Raw genomic sequence first — 21,393 nt, 5'->3', positions numbered from 1 at the left:
CACATAGTACAAAGAAATCCCTACTTGCGTGTCCTCCACAGACTAGTTACTGTAATACAACATCATACATTAAACTCTGCCTAAAATGATATATGTAAGAAACATTTGTGCACTTGTCTGTATGAGTGGCTATTGCATAGTCGTATATCCTGTGGATAAGAACTATTCCTGAATCTAGTGGTCCAAGCACTAATGATCACATAACTGACTTAATTTCTTATGCTGTTAGTTTTAAGTTTAGTTTTTGACAATGTTAACAATAGTTTTATTATTCTTGAAAATGTTATTGAACTCTCAGATGCTTTTCCTCCAAAACGTAATTCATGCAGAAAAGTTGCACTTCATTATGTGCAGAAATGTGATGATAGTAACTAATGTTTTGTTCTGCCACTCTCTTTATACAGTACAGAGACCTCAACTGTTATCACTTTACAAGTTACTGCTAGGACATGCAGGAACCTAAAAACTCAATATAATATGCTACTGACCTATATGTTTCCTACACTGGATATTTAATGAATTTCTTAATGAATTAAACATTGAATAGGTGATACTTGTGTTGAAATAACAACAACCAGAAAAACTGTTAATTGCTGTGAATGCTAGGCACAGTAACAAGGTATAGTATTGTCACTTTTTAACTCACAAGGTTTAAATGGTAGTTTGGTGTATCAACCTGCAACCTAAGTATTATCTTTGACATCAGTCTATAATTTACCATAAACTTTAATACATTATTGAAACCCAGCTTTCTCTAGCTATAATATATAGGACAAATAAGAAGCTATCGTAGTAAGCAGGGTATAGAGAAATTAATCTATACATTTCTTTCTATTAGAACTGACTACTGCTGCAATTTCACTGGTTGCTCAAATTATTCAGTTTGTAGCTTTCAGTTATTTCAAAATGCTGCTGCAAGGGTCATTAGTACAGCTAGAAAATTGACCCGTTAACTCCACTTCTTAAATCTTTACACTGGCTTTACATTTGGCTAACAACACTTTGAGCTTTAAATGGCATGGAGCTTGTCTACGTAACAGAACTTTTAAATGCATACAGCCTAAAGTTCATGTTACAATCTCTGGTTTCTGGTATTCTAAAAGTACCAAAATGGAAGCATTAAGGGAGACTGAGCCTTTAGCTTGATGATCTCCAAACTGTGCCATGATTTTCCTACTAGTGTAAGTGATGCCCAGTCAATTTTGCCATGTAAAGCCAGGCTAGAGGCTCACTACTTTAGACTAGCATAGCCTGTTGTTAATTACCCACTTCAATTCCTGGTATTCTTTTGTGGCACTTGGTTTCCTTGCTGTTTTGAGCAAGATACTGCTCCATCTCAATTAGTAAGATATCACAGTGATGGAAATATTGGATTCAACAGTTATTGATATAACAACAGGACTTCACATTTTATTTCAGTTTATACATTTGTGGATTTCACCTTATTTTTATAATATTGTTTACAGAATTCACAGATGAACTATGAACTAACATTCTAATTATTTTCTTAAGTAGTAATTGATTAGTTTATACTCCTAGTTAACTTCATCAAATTTATTTGCTATTTAAGACTCGGACCCTTTAAGTCAGGACTGAGCAACATTGGTCTTGGAGGGCTGCAGTGGCTTCAGGATTTTGTTCCAACCCAATTGCTTCATGAGGAATCATTCATTGCTGATGAAGCACTTATTGCTCAAGTGACATTTTTCTGCTTCATTTTAGTTGTCTTACTTGCTAAGAGTTTGAACCCTTTCTCAATTGCTTATTTTAGTCTTAAACAGCCTTATTCATTGTTTTAACTGCTCCTTACTAGCAATAAGATGCAAATGACAAAGGATCCAGCAGTTCTACATCTAGCTTGTCTCCATTTCCACCCATGTGTATTCATCATTGTTGTCTCAGAAATAAAAGTAAAATATGGGTTAAAGTGTTAGGTTGAATCTTTTCAAACAGGAGTTTGGATGGGATTGCCAAAGATCTCACTTCTTTCAGTTAAGACTGTTTCTGGCAGGAAGAGGTGGGTCTAGGTGAATGGACACCAAAATTGATGTCAGCGGTGGAAAACTGTCTATCTTCTAGCCGGTTAGGAGAAAGAGAAAAAGAAGTGTGTTATCATAGAGTGCCAACCCCTGGAGCTAAAACAGTTATTTTTCATTCTGCACACAGAGGCCAGGGCCAATATTTGTGTCCTGGTTCACTGATGGACCAACAAGAGGCAGTACAAAACACATGACACAGCCTGAATTAATACCACTCTACCAGGTGACTTCGCACACTGTAAAGCAGTCCAAGTTTGTATTAAGGAATCCCTTACATATCAAAAAGATTTTCATCAAGTTATACAGTACTCTTAATACATTATTCTTAAAGGGGACCTATTGTTCCAGGTGGATCTCAGGGTTGGAAAGAGTGGTGGCTCTGAGGCTAAGGATCTTCTCTGGTATCCAGAAGGTTGCTGGTTTAAATCCTTGTCACTGCTAAAACAGATCCTACTCTGCTGGGCCCTTGAGCAAGGCCCTTAACCTATAAGTGCTCCAGAAGTGCTGTACAATGGCTGACTTTGACCCCAAGGGGTATGCGAAAATGAACAAATTCCAAATACAAGGAATTGTATAAGGTGAAATAAAGGAGGCTGTACCTACCCTATCAGACTGATTATCCCATCCAGTACTGATTTTTAAAATTAAATGATACATATGTACTTCTTTTTTTTTTTGGATTGATAAGTGCCTTTCTCACTACCATGATTACAGTTCTAGCCCAGATTGATTTCCTTGGTGCTAGAGGTAACTCATATCTGAAAAGTCACTAAAGTAGATCTTTGAGAATTACATGGAAGACAGCATAACTTTCCAAAACTCATATTATTGTTATTAGAAAGTGTGTAAAACCACCCCCACTACTTGAGACTCTTCCACCCAATCCGTTATTTTAGCAGAAAACCCCCACATTGATGGTGATGGAATTTAGCTAACAAGTGGTAGGAAGAGGACTTGGACTAAATCTTGTACTTGAAGGACACAAAAAACTCAGTCAGACAATATTAAAAGACACAAAAGTACACTATGGATGATGTGGGAGCAGACAAATTTAAACAAAGTTATGCTGAACACAAAGTCAGGAAGCTCCACATGTGGTGAGTTGTCCTTTATGTGCATCTCTGCTTTGTTCCATGTTTGTGCATCTTGTATTTACTGTGAGATTTGTATTGTTTTTACTATGCATACAAGTTTTGTCTGCCATGGTGGTGCTCTCAAGTGTTTAATATAGTTTGTGACGTTTGCTTAATATAATATTTGGTTAACAAGTTAGCAATCAGTAGATGCAGTGGAGTTAGCCACCTGATTGACCACAAACTATCTAACAGGATCTGGATGGATGAGCCAGTTTATGGAAGGGCAGCCATGGTCAGATGGTGGTAAGAAGCTCTGAAGATTCAAATGTAGGAGAGAGGATCACATCTGTTGTGTATTGTGGAGTAAACAATATATACACCTGTTTGTCAGAGTGATCAAATTTCTCATTACAATATGTTGTCAGACACTTGTGAATAGGGAGCAACCACAAGGCTTTGATAATACTGGTAATACCACACTAAATGTGTGAGGATAGTGTTGTTAACTCTGTCTCATATTTTATCTCTAGGAAAGACCAGATGCTATGCTAATAGTGTTACACCCTCCACCATCCCAGCAGAAACACCACCCCTTTCAACTTGGATAGGATATAAATATCACCGATGCCAGAAGTCGATATTCAGTTGTATACTACGACTCCTTGATAGTAACTAAGTGCCTTTCTTAATGATCACTTCAGCCTGTATAGTCACTGACTGTTATTATTGTTTCATTTTTTTCTTCTTTTCATTTCATCATTACGTGGGCCATGTCCTCGCATTACCCCTGCCCTTCTTCCTGTGTTTTCTTATTTATCTACAATATATAGCAGTATGCTTACAGTATCTGCTATGGTGTTCAAAATGCTAAATGAGTTTATTATCTGTTTCTATTTTTGTTCTGATCTTTAGTTGTCCCTAGTGTGATTTGTGAATATAAGATCTGTTCTGTTCATGTTAGTTCGTCTGCTTGAGTGTAGGATATCAACCTGTTGTGGCACTGCTTGTTACAAACCATCTCTACAATCTTGTATCTATTGATTGCATCATTACTGTCGCTGTCATTAGTTTTATTAAAATTATTTTGACATGAATGGATTATTAGAACAGTTCTCATAAACTAGACTTAATTAAGAATTAAACTCGGTATCTTAGTAGAAATTCATTTTGACATGTGACCCCAACAAAGAAATTCAAATGGCTACCTTAAGATTTGGTTTGGGTGATGGGTCTGAATAAATACCTTAGCAAATATACTGTATATATCCTCAAATGTAATCCTGTGAAGAGGACATTTTCTGAATACTAAGGCATCATAATTAATTAGCTTCGAGTTTTTCAACAAAAAATAAACAAAACCAAAAGATAAGATGCCACATATGTTGTCCCCCCCAAAGAAAAAAATTATCAGGGATGTGAAGTGTCAAAATAATGTTTATGTAAGTTGAGCTGGAGATATCATTTGAAAAGTTTGGTGGCTATTTATAGGTTTATAAATTAATTCTGTTAAATATTTTATTATCTGTTATATTATGAATAAAGATGTCATGGGTGATATACTAATTGCGTAACCCATTATCTGCTGCTGAAGATGAAATAATTAGTTTATGTGGTTATTCTTCTTACAATTTGGTCAGAATGCCAGAACTTACAATTATGTGTTTGCTCTGTGAAAGAGGCGCTCTTGGTAAGGTGTTTTCCCCAAGGCTTGCGGAGAGTGTATGATCAGGAGTAGGCTGCCTTTGGTATATGTCATGACCCTTCTGATTCAGTATTAGCATTTTGGACTGAATATTAGACAACTCTGATTATAAGATGATCTCCCTTTTCCTTGAAAAAAAGTTTTTTTAGAATAAAAAATCTTTATAAACAAAAATTGTTTTATTTGGCAAGATAATTCAGAAATTTAATTTTCTCACTGTGAAAAAGTAACAACAAGAAATTGTATTAAGTTTTGTGTATTAAACAGCAAAAATTCTAATAAATAAATGTATTATTCAGTCTGATTAATTTTTGACTAATACCAAAAGGCAATAAGTATGGATCTGCAGTATTTTGCAATTTTAATAAGTACATTAATCTATAAACATACAATGTAGTCTGATTCATCTACAAAACAACATTAATTGGAACATATTGTAATAAAGCTTTAACTAGTCTTCAGAAAAGTCTTGCACATCAGTAAGTTCACTGTTGCTTTTGTCGCTCAGAACCTCTTGTTTAAAAGGCTCCTCCAACATCTTTACTACCATCCAAAACAGCCCTTATGCAGCATTTCTTGAATCTGTGGATGATACCCTCTGGGCAAATTACATCTCATGCCTGGAGAATCAGTTTACAGAGCACACAAACGTTGAGCTTGTGAGTTTTTCCTGTGGGTGACATTGCATGATCACCTGAGAGTGCACCTTTTCTTTAGACTATCTTTGAATGGCTTGTTGACTACTATATCCAATACTTCTAGCTGGGATGTCAAACCTCCTAGTACGATAACCAGATCACCATTCATGCTCCATGCTTCATTTTTCATGGATTCAGTTAAGTGTCCATGGAACGAGTATGTTCTCCTATTTTTTGTCTACCCCCACCATCTTTCCCACATGACCTATAGCTAGTCCACTATCCTTATTGCTTACATCATTCACAACTAGCATTATATCTTTAGTTGCAGCCTTGCAATTAAAAACTACATACATAGGTAGCTTACTTCTGTCTGCTAAGCATACTAAATGACAGTAACTCTTCTTGATACCAGTTGACTTCTTCACAATGAGATTTTTCACATTTCTTAGGTACATTGAAAGAAATTGGCATGTTAAAAAAAACACAGGCGTTTGATCTGCATTGCTTATCTTATCAACATGCTTCTCTGTAAAGTGTGACAGCAAACACTGGGCAGGGATTGTTCTGTGTCACAGTGACAGGCCATTATGGCCTGTCATTCTTTTACAACAGCCAAGTCTCACATTGAACTTAGCTGTAGACATGTTCAGGTCTTTGGTAATTTCCATCTGTTTTATGACTCTGGTAATGATCATTCGTTAATTCCTTTCATCAGTTACATATTCCAGAACTCTTCTCTGGAGTTCTTGGAAGCGGTCACTTTTGGGACTGCAGGAGGATTTTCTCTGCTTGTTTACATTTTAAAGATGGTCTTTTAGGGCTTTCCATCTTTGAGCATGGGATTCTGCTACATTATATTTGTTGGCTGCTTGTGAGTGGGTTGATAACTGTGACTCATTAGTCACTATAATCTTAAAATGTGGATCACAATTCTCTCAGTTCTTGGTTAACTTGGCTCATCTTGAAACCAGTTTTTTCAACCCCTCTCATTTTTTCCTATTGTTCTCTATAACTCACTTTATTGCTGAATTAACACCATCTTCTGTTACATGTGTATGATAGCATTTAAATTCTAGTCCTTGAAAAGAATATGATCCAACTTTTAGAGGTAATTAGAAAAAAAACACAGTCTTATATTCGGACCAAAATGGTATATATCTTGTGGTGCAACAATGGTATTGTGAAGTGAACCATAAAAAACTTTTCTTTAACATCAACACTTATCATTTACAAGAAACATTGCTCAACTAATAAATATACATTTTATCTCAATATCTCTAGTCACAATACCAGACTATCTGGAAAACATCATATTCAGGATCTAGTCTTCACAGAGAGACTTGTGACTATACAATTATTGTGTAATACAAATAAATCGTCAATAAACTTATATAGTATGGAACCATCTAGTCTATGAGCATATCATTAAAGAAGACATGGAAGAGAACACTGAATTTTACATTTCTGCACCATGATTTATTTCCTCATTTATTTTTAAGAACCTGATTTCGACTAAATGTTCAGTTGACTGCTTGTGTCGATAGCCATTTGGATTTTGAAAGTCTGCAGATTCTGATGGAGTGTGCTGTGTGTTGATGAGCTACACCAAAGCAATGAAGGCTAAATCTTGATTTGAGCTGAACTTTCTCCACATAATTACATTACTTTGACTTCTGAAAGATGGAAAGTTATATGAGTAATGGCAGCTTGCTGTTGTAAGGATGACTAATAGCAGCCAGCTTTGTAGTAATTTGTCACATCACCAAGTAGGTTTAAAGAATTCAAACACTAATTGTAATGTAGCTTATATTATTAAGCAGATTTCAGCACAGTTAAGCAATTTCGGGGTCTTTGTTTAGTCCAACGACTACAAAGAGCACTTCTAATAATAGACACATTTTTTTCTCATTTAACATTGAAGAAGACAGGAGAAAAACAAGCCACTGTTCTCATTTAATTATGGTTTACAGTATTCACCAGTATTCAGCAATTTACGTTTCCTTGCTTTTGTTAATAGATGCATTTTCTAAGGCTTTATATAAATAAACCCCAAATAAAAATTTTCTAAAGTTTATACTTTCCAAAGTTCCTTTTGACAGCATTTGTATATTTACTTACAAAGCTGCCTCATGTAGTAGTTTCTGCCTCATAGTTAATAGGGTCTGACATTCATTTCTTGGCTCAATTACAGTCCTGATGCAGGTTGCACATTCACCTATTGTCAGCATCGGGTTTTTCCAGGTACTCTGGTTTGCTCTTATATTTCAAGCACAATGTTTTAGGATAACTAGTCACTTCACATTGAATAGAGTGAATGTTAACATATGTTTCTTGCAGTGCCCTAGCATTTCATTCAGGTTTGGTTTCCAGCATTCACTTGATATCATTAGATTAGATTACAGCTCCAGAACCCAATCTAATAAACAAAGCCACTTCATAAAATGGTTTCATAAAATACAATTGTATTCTTCAATAATTAAAAAAATATTTGAAAAGTTGGAAAATATTTTAAAAAGAACAGGGCATCAGTTCCTGTTTACCCAAAGTTTGTAAAAGATTTGTTTGCCCCTGAAGTATTACTGATTACTGCTTTATAGCAGGATATGTTTAATGCTGACTTTAAACTGGCATGGTGTGACTAATCTTTCAAGAACCTGGGCCTTGTCATGGCTTGGTTTTCTGTTTTGTGTGTAGCACTGCTGCTACAGCTACATCCCTCTCCACAACCCTAGTGGATCCACCATTATTAAGCTTCAGTTCTCCCCAGAACCCTATTATACTAGGATAGACATTTAGCTTCATGAAATTAGATTTAAAGTTAGCATCTCAATATGATAAAGTAAGAACTGTATACATTTATTTGGCTTTTTTGTAAAAAGGCAGACTGGGAGAATTTTATCTGTTTATGCAAGTGACAAAGGATTTTTTTTCTCTTTGAATACAGCATTTGCACGCATTTTTGAGCAGTACATCCTTCATGGTGTCATGGGCTAACTTAAGGAAAATGACTGCCCTGGAATGACCACTTTAATGGAAATAGAGGAAGAACAGAAACCTGATGGTATCAGATGGACCTACATATTAATGATGAGAACTAAACGACCCAGCGTTTTGGGATTGCTTTGGCAGATTCACCGCACTTTGCTAAAATATCAGAAAGCATGGAAGCTTATCTTTACAAAATGGAAACAAATGGTAATAATATGCTCTGTCACACACCCGCGTCAGAGAGTTACCCTCTGAGTTCCTCTCAGGTATGTAATACCACCTCGGACGAAGAGGGGGTACTACTGCTAACTATCCTGTTTACTTCTTCCTACACAGTACAAAGAAACCCCCTGCATTATCGTAGTATTGCCCTCTACTGACCCTTTACCTGTTTTTCTTCAAGGGTAAGTGTACTCGTCAAGTTCACTATCGGGTTGGTCTACTGTTGCACTTTAAGATTAACACACACATACATAGCTATACGCTTACACACAGACCCTAACCACAACAGTGCCCCATGAATGACACACATACACTGATTAACTTTTAGCACTTTAAACCACACAAGTGCCTTAGGAATAACACAGCCTGTCACTCTCTCAGCATTTCAAGAGACTTACTTATTATCGGCACGAACAACATATGATGTTTTAATGATATCTCAGACCTAAATATTTCTTTTGGTCTACAAGAATATATTTAAACATACAAAGGATCAGCATCTTTGACTATAGGCCATTTATCAGCCAAGAATGCCTTACTTTACGTACTGTTGCCTACTTAAAAGAAGTGGTGAGGCGGCCTTCTGCTGTTATGCACCTAAAATCTGGAATAGCCTGCCAGTAGGAATTCGCCAGGCTAATACAGTGGAGCACTTCAAAAAACTACTGAAAACACATTATTTTAACATGGCCTTCTCATAACTTCACTGTAATTTAATCCTGATACTCTGTATATCTAATTCATTATAATAACTATTCATTCAAAATTTGTACTAACCCCTACTCTCTCTTCTTTTTCCTTTTCCGGTGTCCTGTTGGTGGTGGCGTGCGCCACCACCATCTACCCAAAGCACCATGATGTTCCAACAATGATGGATGGATTAAAAGCCAGAAGTCTATATGACCATCAGCATCAAGTGACTCCGTGAAAAACCCGAACTATAAAGAGGACTATTTCATTTATGTTAGGTAGAATGCCCAGAGGGGACTGGGCGGTCTCGTGGCCTGGAACCCCTACAGATTTTATTTTTTTCTCCAGCCTTCTGGAGTTTTTTTTTGTTTTTTCTGTCTACCCTGGCCATCGGACCTTACTCCTTTCTATGTTAATTAATGTTGTCTTATTTTAATTTCTTATTTTGTCTTTTATTTTTCTTCTCTTCATTATGTAAAGCACTTTGAGCTACTTTTTGTATGAAAATGTGCTATATAAATAAATGTTGTTGTTGTTGTTGTTATTGAGTGGAGCTCTCACCCTCAGCCCTTAATAAACCTCGCAGCACAGAAGTAATGGCAAATCTCCGGCCGCACCAGGTGCTCAAAGAAATCTAACTTATTACTTCAATCACTCTATAGACATTAAGACAAAGCATAGAAAGTTAAAAGCAGCATGGTATTTATTACAGGAATAATAATACCAGTAGAACAAAGAATAATAGAAAATAGAACTGATAGAAAAGTCTGGATATATATAGTCTTTAGAAAAAGCTTACGAAAAAGTTTCAGATGACAAGGATGAATGTCGTAGGTGGCTTGTGATCTAGCACTCATAGTTGCTCATGATGCTTTTCTGACGACCAGATGGAAAGGCTTCACGTTGACATCGCTCTGTCCTCCTCTGACGTCTTCGTCCCTTCTTCTCCCCCCCCCCTTCCTTACTTCCTTACTCAATATATCACTCCTCAGACGAGGTATATTTATTCTAAAATTGTACTGGGGGGTTTTTCAAGATGTGATTGTTAGATATTCTGATTGGCTGGCTGTCAATATGATGAATGAATTCACTGTCCATTTTCCCAAAGAATAAAACTTCTTATGTTCTCTGAGGTGTCACTATGTCTTCCTTCCCCAGGCTGTAAAATAATTAGATGTCCATCCTTTCTCAGGTTATAAAGTAATTGAGCCACCAGCATGTCTTCCTTTCTATATTGGAACAGCTGTTTTAAAAGTGAGATATAACTGGGAAGAAGACATGCTTTGATTTGTCTTGAATGTAATTCATCTGTTGTCTTGTCTTGAACAAAATATAATGGAAATATAAACCAAAATGTACAGATTTTGTACCCCACAACACCCCCAATGAAGGCAACTGACTCTGCCCCTTCTGGTCCCTGGGACAAAAAGGCAAGACCACCTGGAAGGAGGCATCACTTCTTACCCAAGCAACCACAGCAAAGGCGCTCCACTCTCAGCTAATGACAAACGATGCCACTGAAATTTATTTGCCCACATTTTTGTGGTGCCAGAATTTTGTGTTTGCTTATTATGCCATTGTGTGTTATTTTTATTTAAAAAAAAACCTTAAGTAAACTGGAATGGCACCCCCAAAATTTACCTGTTTATGAGCCTGTCAGTTCCTCAGATGACCACAGCTCCTAGAAACTTCAGAAGTTATATTGTCCAACAGAGCAAATCACTGTGAAAAAACGCATTTTTCAGGACTGTAGAGTTCACTGACTTTCAACATGTCTTCCTATATCCATAACATTACATTTTATTTTAGCTCTCGGAGCATCTTACTTATGCCCCTGAGTGGAAACTGTTGTGGTCATGCTTTGCTTTGCTTTCAAGATGAAAACAGTTGTGTATTCTCATGTTACCTTACATCGTTACATGCTTGTGTCAGCTCTTTGTTCTTTAATGGTGCTCTTCCTTTACTCAGATTGTTACAACAGTTCAATAGCACTTTGTAGTATTCAGTCGGGAGCTAAATGTAATTTCTTCAACAGCCGTTTGTCCTATGTGCCTGTCACAAGTGATTTATGTCTCAGCTAACTATATACTGTTTTTCCTTTTGCTCATGTGTCTGTGACTGTATTGTGCTCTTTCATACATTTTGGTATCTTTATGTAAGAAGTTGTTCAACTTGCAAATATATGATCACCCTCATTTCAGTGATTATTGATTATAAACATACTGAACAGTGTCAAATCAAGTAAGCAGTAATAAAGTTTCGGGTTCCAGTGGGAAACCCCCTTTTAATGATGGTAATTAAATAATAATCTACAATCAAGTAACAAAAACAACCAGTAGTTGCAGTCAGCAGACAGCTTTCTCACCGTGATGAACTAACAGGTACAGACTTAACAGACAGAAATGTGAGTTTCCCATACTTTATCACAACCTTCTCTTGTGATCCCCTGTGCTCATGTGAATAAATATGCCCTTAATGATTCTTATTCCACTTATTTTCCTAAGTGATAAATATGAATGATAACCTGCATATTTTCTCCCCAAATTCCTGTCACCAACATGGTCACCAATCCTGGCAACTGAAATTACTGTACATGTTGCCATACTTATTTACTTCTGAGACTTAATAGAACTCAACTGCTGGAACCACTGAAGTGAATTGTATTAAAATAAAATATACATACAGTGTTAATCCACAATGCATAGTAATACATTGAGATATATAGTATTAGTTCTTCATTTAATAACAGCTCAAAATCTAAATCACTGGGATCTTATTTAGATTGCTTTCATTCAGTGTCAGTTTTTGCTTTTTTGTACAATTCTACCAGTACTGGAGACCCTGGATTCAGAAAATGAATGAATGAATAGAGTATACTGTAATACTTCTGACCACTGGACCACATTTTAGTAGAATGGAATTTTGTCTTTCTATTTTCCTTTACCAATTGCATTTAGATTAATATATTTATATTGTTATTTTTTACTTTTATTTTACTTCATTTTTATTAAACCATTTTTCTAAATACACTTATCTCAATAAAAGGACATGAGGAGCTTGATCTTATCCAAAGAGCTTCTGCTGAAAGATAAAACAGAATGTCAGTCCATTGTTCAGTACATTCACTTACACCTTTTTCAATTTAGCATTGGAAGATGGAGGGAACAGAGAGAAAAGCATTAAGGAGAACAGTAAACTTCACCCAGACAAGATCCAGAATGGAATTTGAAACCAGGGCGCCCTGTCTGGTCGGGACACCAATGTTGTGGAAGGTCCGGGACCTAGGGAGTGGTCAGGGCATTATCTCCCTCAGATTGCTAGGTGGCAGCCCCCCTGGGTTGCTGCTGTGCCATAGATTCCCGCAAGGCTTCATGGGAGTTCGCTGCAGCCCTGTCAGGGGGAGATGTGGAGGTTGCAGAGCCCTTCTACAGTGGGCTTACACCGCAAATGGGTGTGATTCCAGACCTCGCTAACAAGCCACCTGGAGTACTCCAAGGAACAGAATAAAAGGAGTGAGCTGCAACTACTCCTGGAGACAGGGTCGGGAGGAAGTGGACAAAGGTTACGAGAGGAGGAGTGGAGGAAGAGAGAGAGAGAAAGAAGGAAGAAAGGACTGTGTTTATTTGCACATTTGGTGCTTTTGTACTGTGCTGCTTTCGAGAGCGAGGGAAAAGTGCTTCCCACTTAGATAAAATGAGTGTGCTGTGTGCAAAACTTGTGCCTGGTGTCTGCTTGTGTCATGTTTGGGCATCTGGAGAGCCCCCATCTGGTCTATATATACATATATATATATATATATATATATATATAGTCACGCATGTGTGAGTAGGGGGAAGTTGTATGGACTAAGTGAGGGTAATTCGACGCCAGGCCAGGGGGTGGCGGGGTGCGCTAAAACTTCTTCTATTGTCTCTACACACCAGACGCAGGAAAACCTGTCTGACTCATCCCTGAAGACGTCACTTCCAGTTCCGGCGCCTAGGAGAACAGCACTTCCGGTTATGATGCCAGAAGAAGGCCACGTCCGGTTCCCATATGTCACTTCCGGTCTTGGCATTTAAAGCCGTAATTTTTACAACCTGTATCCACTGAAGACACTTCAGTCTGATTTTCAAAACCCATTGCAGCCAGGGATAATACACGGGTGGCTGCCTCAAACCTTTTTGATCGTGTCGAATCTGATCATTTCACAATCATACCGCCATACTTTTTCATATCCTTTGAATTAATAACCAAAGAGCTCAACCTTTTTTCTTAGACACAACACATGTAGAGTAATTAATTTGGCCTGTGCTGCATATTGAGCCAATAGTTGTATACCCTGCAGTTTACATCCTAATTCCTTGGCCACTACACTTGCCAGAGATAATTAGAATAGATATTAAGATAAATGTGAATAGGGATCCCATATGGACTACCAACAAGAATTCTTCGTTCTGCATCATCTATGTTCCAAAATTCATTTACTCATTTGACAATAAAGTACAAATCAGACAGAAGAAATGTGAGTTCAGCACATGAACACAACCTTTTTTTTTCAATTAAGGGCCACTTTCAATTCACTTGAGGAGGACTGCATTAGTTTTAATTACTTCTTGGCACATTTGTGTCACTTGCTGCAATAATCTATGATTTTCTAAAAATAAACATAAAATCTCAGCTGAAAATGTAATTATGTTGTGCTCTAGCTCTGTAAAGAGCATCTCTGCCCTGCAGGTAATGGATTTCACTTCCAATCTGCTTCGCCGTGAAAGCACAGGAGCCCTGGAGATGAAGTTTAAGACAGTGTGGAATGGTAAATAGATCAGAGTAATCAATCATACACTGAAATGCTCTTAAAAAGTGAGCAGAACTCAATATATAGACATTTCACTTTGGTGGCTACCTCCTTTGCAATGTATGCTATACATTTCTCTTAAAATAACCATATTTGTAATCTATAGTAGGAAAACGTATACATCAAAGCTGTGCCATTGATAAGCATTGAAAGGATTTGATTTAGTCTCATACTTTTTCATCATTCTTACAGTACTAAATGATTTGAGGATAAAGGAAAAAAGTGTAGTATTCAAAAGTTTTAGTAGGATTTGGCTTAGTCTCACATGCTTTTCTCATGCTTAAAAACTGGTAATAATATGATTTTAATTCATTTTAAATACTATAAATAATAGTACCACTTTTTCATACGAGCTGTAACCAAAATTACAGTATGACTTTGAATTTTTCTGTCAATCCATCCATTAATTTCTCAAATATGAACACTTTAATTAAGCATTACCAAGGTATCACATTTTATTTCTTAATCTGAACAATAAAAATCTGAATAATATTTTAAATATTTAACACCACCAGTTATCTTTAAATATAGACTTAATAAAATGTCAGTAACAAGTTACCATAGTATGCTTAATAAAGGTGTAACTGTTGTCATGTATCATCATTCTGTGAACATTTTACTGAGTATTATGTTTAATAGATTTCTTAGTACAAATTTGTAACAGAGGATATATCGAATTCTTTTACTCAGGTATTCTAGCTTGCATACTATAAGACCACTGTGGATGGATTAGACAATATTAAACAGTATTTAGCTAACTCTCAGAGAAAGGAAGCATCCAGAAAAGCTACAGAGACTACATGAGCACTAGAAATTTATAAGCAAGTGTGACTGGGACCAGAGCCAGTCCCCGAAACACTGGTCCAAGGCAGTAACCTATAAGTATAATTTGCAATACTGTTGATTCTTCTGGGTGGCCTTACACATCCTATGCCCAGTCATTGCCTATGTGGAGTTTGCATTTGCTCCCAATGTCAGAATCCATTTTTCCTCTGGGTACTACAGTCACCTACTACCAGCAAAGCCGAACAGCACATGTGATAACTTAAATGATGATTTTAAACTGGCCCTGTGTGGGTGTTTATGGGCTCTGCGATGCGCTGACTCTCTTTGGTTGATTTCCATCAAATGGTGAGTGCTGCCAGGATAGTCTTCAGTATTGTATCATGCAGCTTTACAAATATAATACTTATTTTAACTATATTTGTAAATATGTAAAATTATCGATTGAATTTATATTGCCTTACAGTGGTTTCTGGTAATTTCATTCATTCATTTTTGGCTTGATGACAAATTGCATTGAGTTCTTGGCTTTCAGACATGGCTTTGATTTTTGACTGCATCAGTTCTCCTTGTTGCAGTCTTAAACAATTCTGCTAGTTTTTCCCTGGCGGTACAAAAATGAAATGGAAGGGATTCAAACCTGGATCTCTTGGTTGAAAGGCAAGTATGTTAACCACCACACTGTGCATGGTGCTTAATGTCTGTTGGAGTATTTCATACCACTCACTCTTTTGAAAATGCGTCTCTCTTTTCTAGCATTTCTTGGGGATTATTTCAAAACTGTGCTATTGTTGTAAATTGGGAAAAGAAATGATTGTGCTAAGACTAAATATGATTGGTGATCCCAAATTTGTTAAGAGATAAGAGTCAGCTGTGGAGTTACAATCACTCCAGCCCAGAGCTGCCCAGAGAACAAGGCGGTAAGTTATACGAGAAGATACATTAAAATTCCCCAAAACAGTCAATAGCATGAAAGTATGGTTTTGTTATTGAATTTGCTGCTAGGTATCGTATACCTACAGTTTGCTTCATCAGTCCAATGAGTGACATCATGTTGAGTTGAATAAGTATTTTTGGCATTTTCACTAGAATTGTTTGACATTGATGAACTTGTTCATAAACAGTTTGTTCCCTATCGATGGACTGCTAATCAGACACATTATACTGAACTTCTAAGGTGGCTACAGGAAAGAATCAGGGGAAAAAAACATCCGGAGAAGAGGTGCACCTAAAACTGGATTTTAAACCATGACAGTGTAATTGCACATATCGAATTGTCAGTCAAAGAGTTTTTGACCAAAAATAATGTGGTTGTTGTTTTGCACCACATTTATTCACCACATTTCACTTCCTTTCATTGCGAAATAAAAATCAAGACTGAAAAAAAGAAGATTTGCTATCGTGGAAAAAATCCAGTAAAAAAGGCTTTAAATATGGTAACAAAATGATTACTGGTAATGTTTCCAGGAATGGGAGGAACACTGGGAGAAGTGTGTTGCATCTCAAGGAGAGTATATTAAAGGTAGTTAAAAGGAAATAGCTGTAAGCTTTATAATACAGATTTTTTTTAAATTTCAAGGAGTTTCTGGGTTCCCCTCATATGTTAAAAACCTGACATATGGTACTTGTACTTGTGTGTAAATTGACAAGCAAACGAACTATCACAGAATGTGTTTCATAGATAGAGAGATTTTAATGTCCAGAAATATTAAACAGCTCATTCAAATTGGAATAGCTCTCTTACTGTGCTTCATACTTATCAGCATTCTCTTTATAAATCTTAGAAACCTATCATACTTTTTGGGTTACAACTTCTATGTCAAGTTATCTTATCCTGTTGAGTACAACTATAGTCTTCAATTATTCCTTGAAGTTTCCTTTTTTACCCTACTTAAATCGTTGAATCTGCCAGGCACCAATATTTTTTGGAAGTTACAATCACATACAACATCTGTTCTGTATATGACTGAGGATGTTTGAGTGTCAGAGGAAAAGAAACAGCATGGGAGAAGAAAAACTAGCAAAGGAGAAGATATGCAGAAGGAGTTCAGAAGTGTAGTATTCCCAAGGTTTTTACTTTCTCGCACACATCTATTGCACTTTCATACATACTATGGAAACTAGGATCTAAAGATGAAAAGAAATTTATTTTAAAAAAAAATCAAAAAAGTAATTTAGTTTCATGCTGGAAGGCATCAGCATTCATATTTTTATTCATGTTCTGTTTTAAATGAGCTTCACCCCTGCTGATAAATACTCAAAATGCTGAAGGTTTTCATAGTATCATGGCTGTTTAATATTATGGAGTTGTCGTTAGTCACTCCATTTTTTGCTCATGTATTAAATAGTTTGTAATGGAGAATCACAGACCTAACCTTACTGTTTAATGTATTCATTAATATTTATTTCCTCATTTTAAAAATTCATTACAAGTACAGCTTCTGAACTATAAGCATATTTTGTTTGTAATGATCTTCATCTTATCTTTTCAATGCACCACAGACTCCACAGAATGCACCATGACATGCTGTACGCGCTACTTACCTTCTGCTGCTCTAATAGGACCGGGGGGTTTAAACAGAGGATTGGGCATGTTGCTTATTGTTATGATTCTGATTATTCACAATTTCTATAACATCTTTTTAAAATAGATTATAAAAATTGTATCAAAATATAAGGAAATTAATTTAAAAATAAGTTAGGTGTCTTTAATAAACCTGTTTAACTAAATAAACAACTCAATCAAGCAGGATGTCCAGTAATAACGGAATGCTGAAAATACCAATTAATAACAAATAAAAACCAGCCACTAGTTGTCCTCTAGAAATACAGTCAAATGTCTTGAAGTAATTATCCTTTCTCCTAAACTATTTTATTAAATTCATATTGATCAACAGTTAATCTAAATAACATGTTCAGCATAGCCAGGAGCCGTACTACCTGTACTGTAGAACAGGTCATCCACCTGAAGCTAAGCAGGTTTGGGCCCTGTCAGTACTTGGATGGCAGACTAACCAGGAAAGCTGGGGTTGCTGCTAGAAGAGGTGTTGGTGAGGCCAGTGGTGTGAGTGTGGATCCTAAAGGGCAGTGACAGGGACACGGTGTTGTAAAATTTGGTATTGTCCTTTCAGATGAGAAATAAAACCAAGGTCCTGACTCTCTGTGGTCCCCCAAAGTCCTACTTAAATTGCCTAACACATCCATTCCGGCCCACTAATAATCCCCTGCTTCTGTCTAGTAATCTCTCCCACCACTTCATCACCTAATTGCTAATGTGCGCTGAGCATACTGGTGCAGGAATGGCTGCGCATTGGTGGCGGTTGAAGTAGCTCCCCATTGTCTTTGTTTTGTTAAAAGCACAATATCCAGAGGTTAACACCTAATACAAACATAGGAACCATGTGCAAACTGGGCCGTAAAGCCTGTCTCCTGGAGCTGTAAAGTTAACCACTCTGTGACCATGCTGACCTCTGGAAATTGCATTTCAAATAATTTTTAAATAATGTAAATAACAGATGTACTAAAGAATAATGAACGTTTTTCTGCAGAGGTCATGGAACAGCGCTTGCCTACATGTCCTTGGGGAATGAGGGGAGAGTAAAGATCAATTTAAATATTGGTATGTTTATGCTCAGAAAACCCTGTAGGTTTCAGGGTTGAAAACTGCTTTGTGTTTATTTTTAGATTGTGTGGTCCCCAGGGGCCACTGCAGCTCCTTAAATTCCTGACACAAAGGCTCAAGCATACCATAAGTTCACAATGAATAAAAGGTTTAATCATGTGAAACTCTTAAAAAGAAGTGTTTCCCACACCACCACCACCACAACTCTAATTCTCTATAAATGTTGTCTGTCCTCTGCTCCCCCAGCAAGCTTTGTTTTCCTCCTCCTGACTGTGGCTCCCTGTGTCGAGGTGGACAGATCCTTTCATATAAAACCCCGATGTCCCACAACTGTGGCTCAGGAGTTCTTCTGGGTGATGCTGGATCCTGACAAAGTAGGGCTCGCTAGCCCCTTCTGCGCTCCCTGAGGGCACCAACTGAACCCAACACAGCTGAACCAACAAACTGCAGTTTTCAATGTTCCCTGAACGAATCCATTGAGGTGCCGTAACCCAGGGAGGATATCAACTAGTGCCTCAGGGGAGACAATGGCCTAAGAAAACTGTATTCCCCTGCCCTTCCATGCCATTGGCGTAAGTATCCCAGCAGAGCTCAGGCCAGTATGCCAGTCCCTGTGTGGCATCTTTCATAATTGTTACTAGTCAAACAAATAGTTTGAAAAGTTTAAATACATAGGGACAAACCTGACTAAATTTTACATATGTTTTTCAACTTCACAAAGAAGCTCTGATTACTAGAGGCAAATTCATTAGTCAAGGTCAACTGCCTCACATTTATATGTCAGTAGACGGCACTGTACATGATCCCTCTCTGTTGCCTTATAGTTAGTAGTCACATGGAACCAGATTTGAGAACACATGTCTGGGGACAAATCACTAAAAGGTTTGTAGTGAATAGCAGCAACGTCTGCTGCTGCTGAAAAGGCTCCACCCACTGGATTTCTCCTTAAAAACCTAATCCCAAATTTACTCCAGTAAGTGCACTTAAAATGCTTGGGGTTGCAGTTCTCCCAATGTATAGGACAAATACGTAAAATAACTATGGAAAGAAACGGAGAGAGAAAAAGAAACTGAACAAAAACTTGATGCTGAGAGAAACTGCTGTTGTCAATTCAAGAGCACAGTACCTGATGTTTAACAATTATGTAATTTATTATCATTTTGACTATTGCATCACTTCATGGTATCGCAGCAGGAAATAATGCTTAGAGAAGAACTGTAATCTTATGTATATATATTGTGTATATATATGTATTGTCACACACGTGCGCATGGGAGGCAGCTAAAGGGCTTGAGGAAGGGCAGTTCCGAATCATACTGGGATGTGGCAGAGTGCACTGACTCTTCTTCTCCCTTGCCTGCAGACCATTCACGGGAGATTTCTCCTGGCTTTCTTGACATCACTTCCGGGGCCGAGCCTATGGAAGAATACCTTGCCGGCTCCAGCCCCTTTGATGTCACGTTCGGGCTCGAACCTATGGCTGAAGACCTTCCTGAGCCCGACCCCTTTGATCTCACTTCCTGTCTTCCCCTTTAAAAGCCTCCACCTTTACTCTATTCCCTCAGTTCTGTTTTGCACTCGGTTTTGTGCACAGCAGTGCTATCATTTCAAAAGACAATTTGCAGCCAGGAAACCAAATATACCCAAACCTTGCTATGGCTCTTTGTGGCTTTTGTGACAGTGGCGTAGTCAGCAGGATGGAGAAGTCCCGGAAGAGCAGGGCACAGGACCTGCAGTGTATCCAGGTGGGAGCGTACCGGGGCCGAGTTTTCAGGTGGGGTGGGTGTCCAGTGGTTCGGTGTGGAGCGGTGGTTCCGCTCCCAGCACACTTAACTTGGCAACCTAGAGAGGCCAGGGAGTGTGCGAGAGGGGCTCACAGAGTTGGTCCCTGTCCAGTCCCATTGGTCCCTGGTCCAGTCCCAATGTATTGGTCGCTAAGCCTGACAAGAGTTGAAGGTTTTGCAATGACTTCCGTCGACTTAATCAAGTCTCCCAGTTTGATCCTTATCCATTGTCACGAGTGGATGACCTCCTCAAGAGGCTTGGACAGGCTCAATATTTGACCACCCTCAACATGACAAAGGGGTACTGGCAGGTTCCTTTGACAGACTCCGTGAAGGTTAAAACCGTGTTTAGCACCCCTAGCGGACACTGGCAGTATCGTGTCTTTCCATTTGGGTTACACAGGGCTCCGGCAACCTTCCAGCATCTGGTGGACAAAGTACTCAGGCCTCATAACAAATACAGTGCTGCCTACCTGGATGACATGGTCATCTATTCCAGCACATGGACGGAACACCTACCGCAATTAAAAGCGGAATTGCAGACACTTGGTGAGGCCGGACTTCGGATTAATCCCAAGAAATGTTTCTTTGGATTGAGCGAAGCCAAATATTTAGGCTACCTAGTGGGTCGGGGTACCGTGAAGTCACAGTGCTCCAAAGTAGACGCCATTTTGAAATGGCCCTGTCCGCAAACCAAGCGGCAGGTCCAAGCCTTTCTCGGGTTAGCGGGGTACTACTGCCGGTTTGAGAGAGCGGCGCCCTTGACTGATTTGACAAAGAAATGGGGCCCCAAACATTGTATTATGGACTGAAAAGACAGGCGCTGCATTTAGTGACTTGAAGTATGCGCTTACATCCGCACCTATTTTGAAAGCACCTAACTTTTCTTTACCTTTCATCATCCAGATGGATGCTTCGGACATAGGCCTGGGGGCCATGCTGAGCCAAAGCGTCGATGGTGTGGAACACCCCATCATGTTCCTGAGCCAGAAACTGTTGGACCGGGAGA

This window comes from Erpetoichthys calabaricus, chromosome 4 (genome assembly GCF_900747795.2).
Source record: "Erpetoichthys calabaricus chromosome 4, fErpCal1.3, whole genome shotgun sequence".
Lineage (NCBI taxonomy): Eukaryota > Metazoa > Chordata > Cladistia > Polypteriformes > Polypteridae > Erpetoichthys > Erpetoichthys calabaricus.
This window is presented reverse-complemented; position numbering follows the sequence as displayed.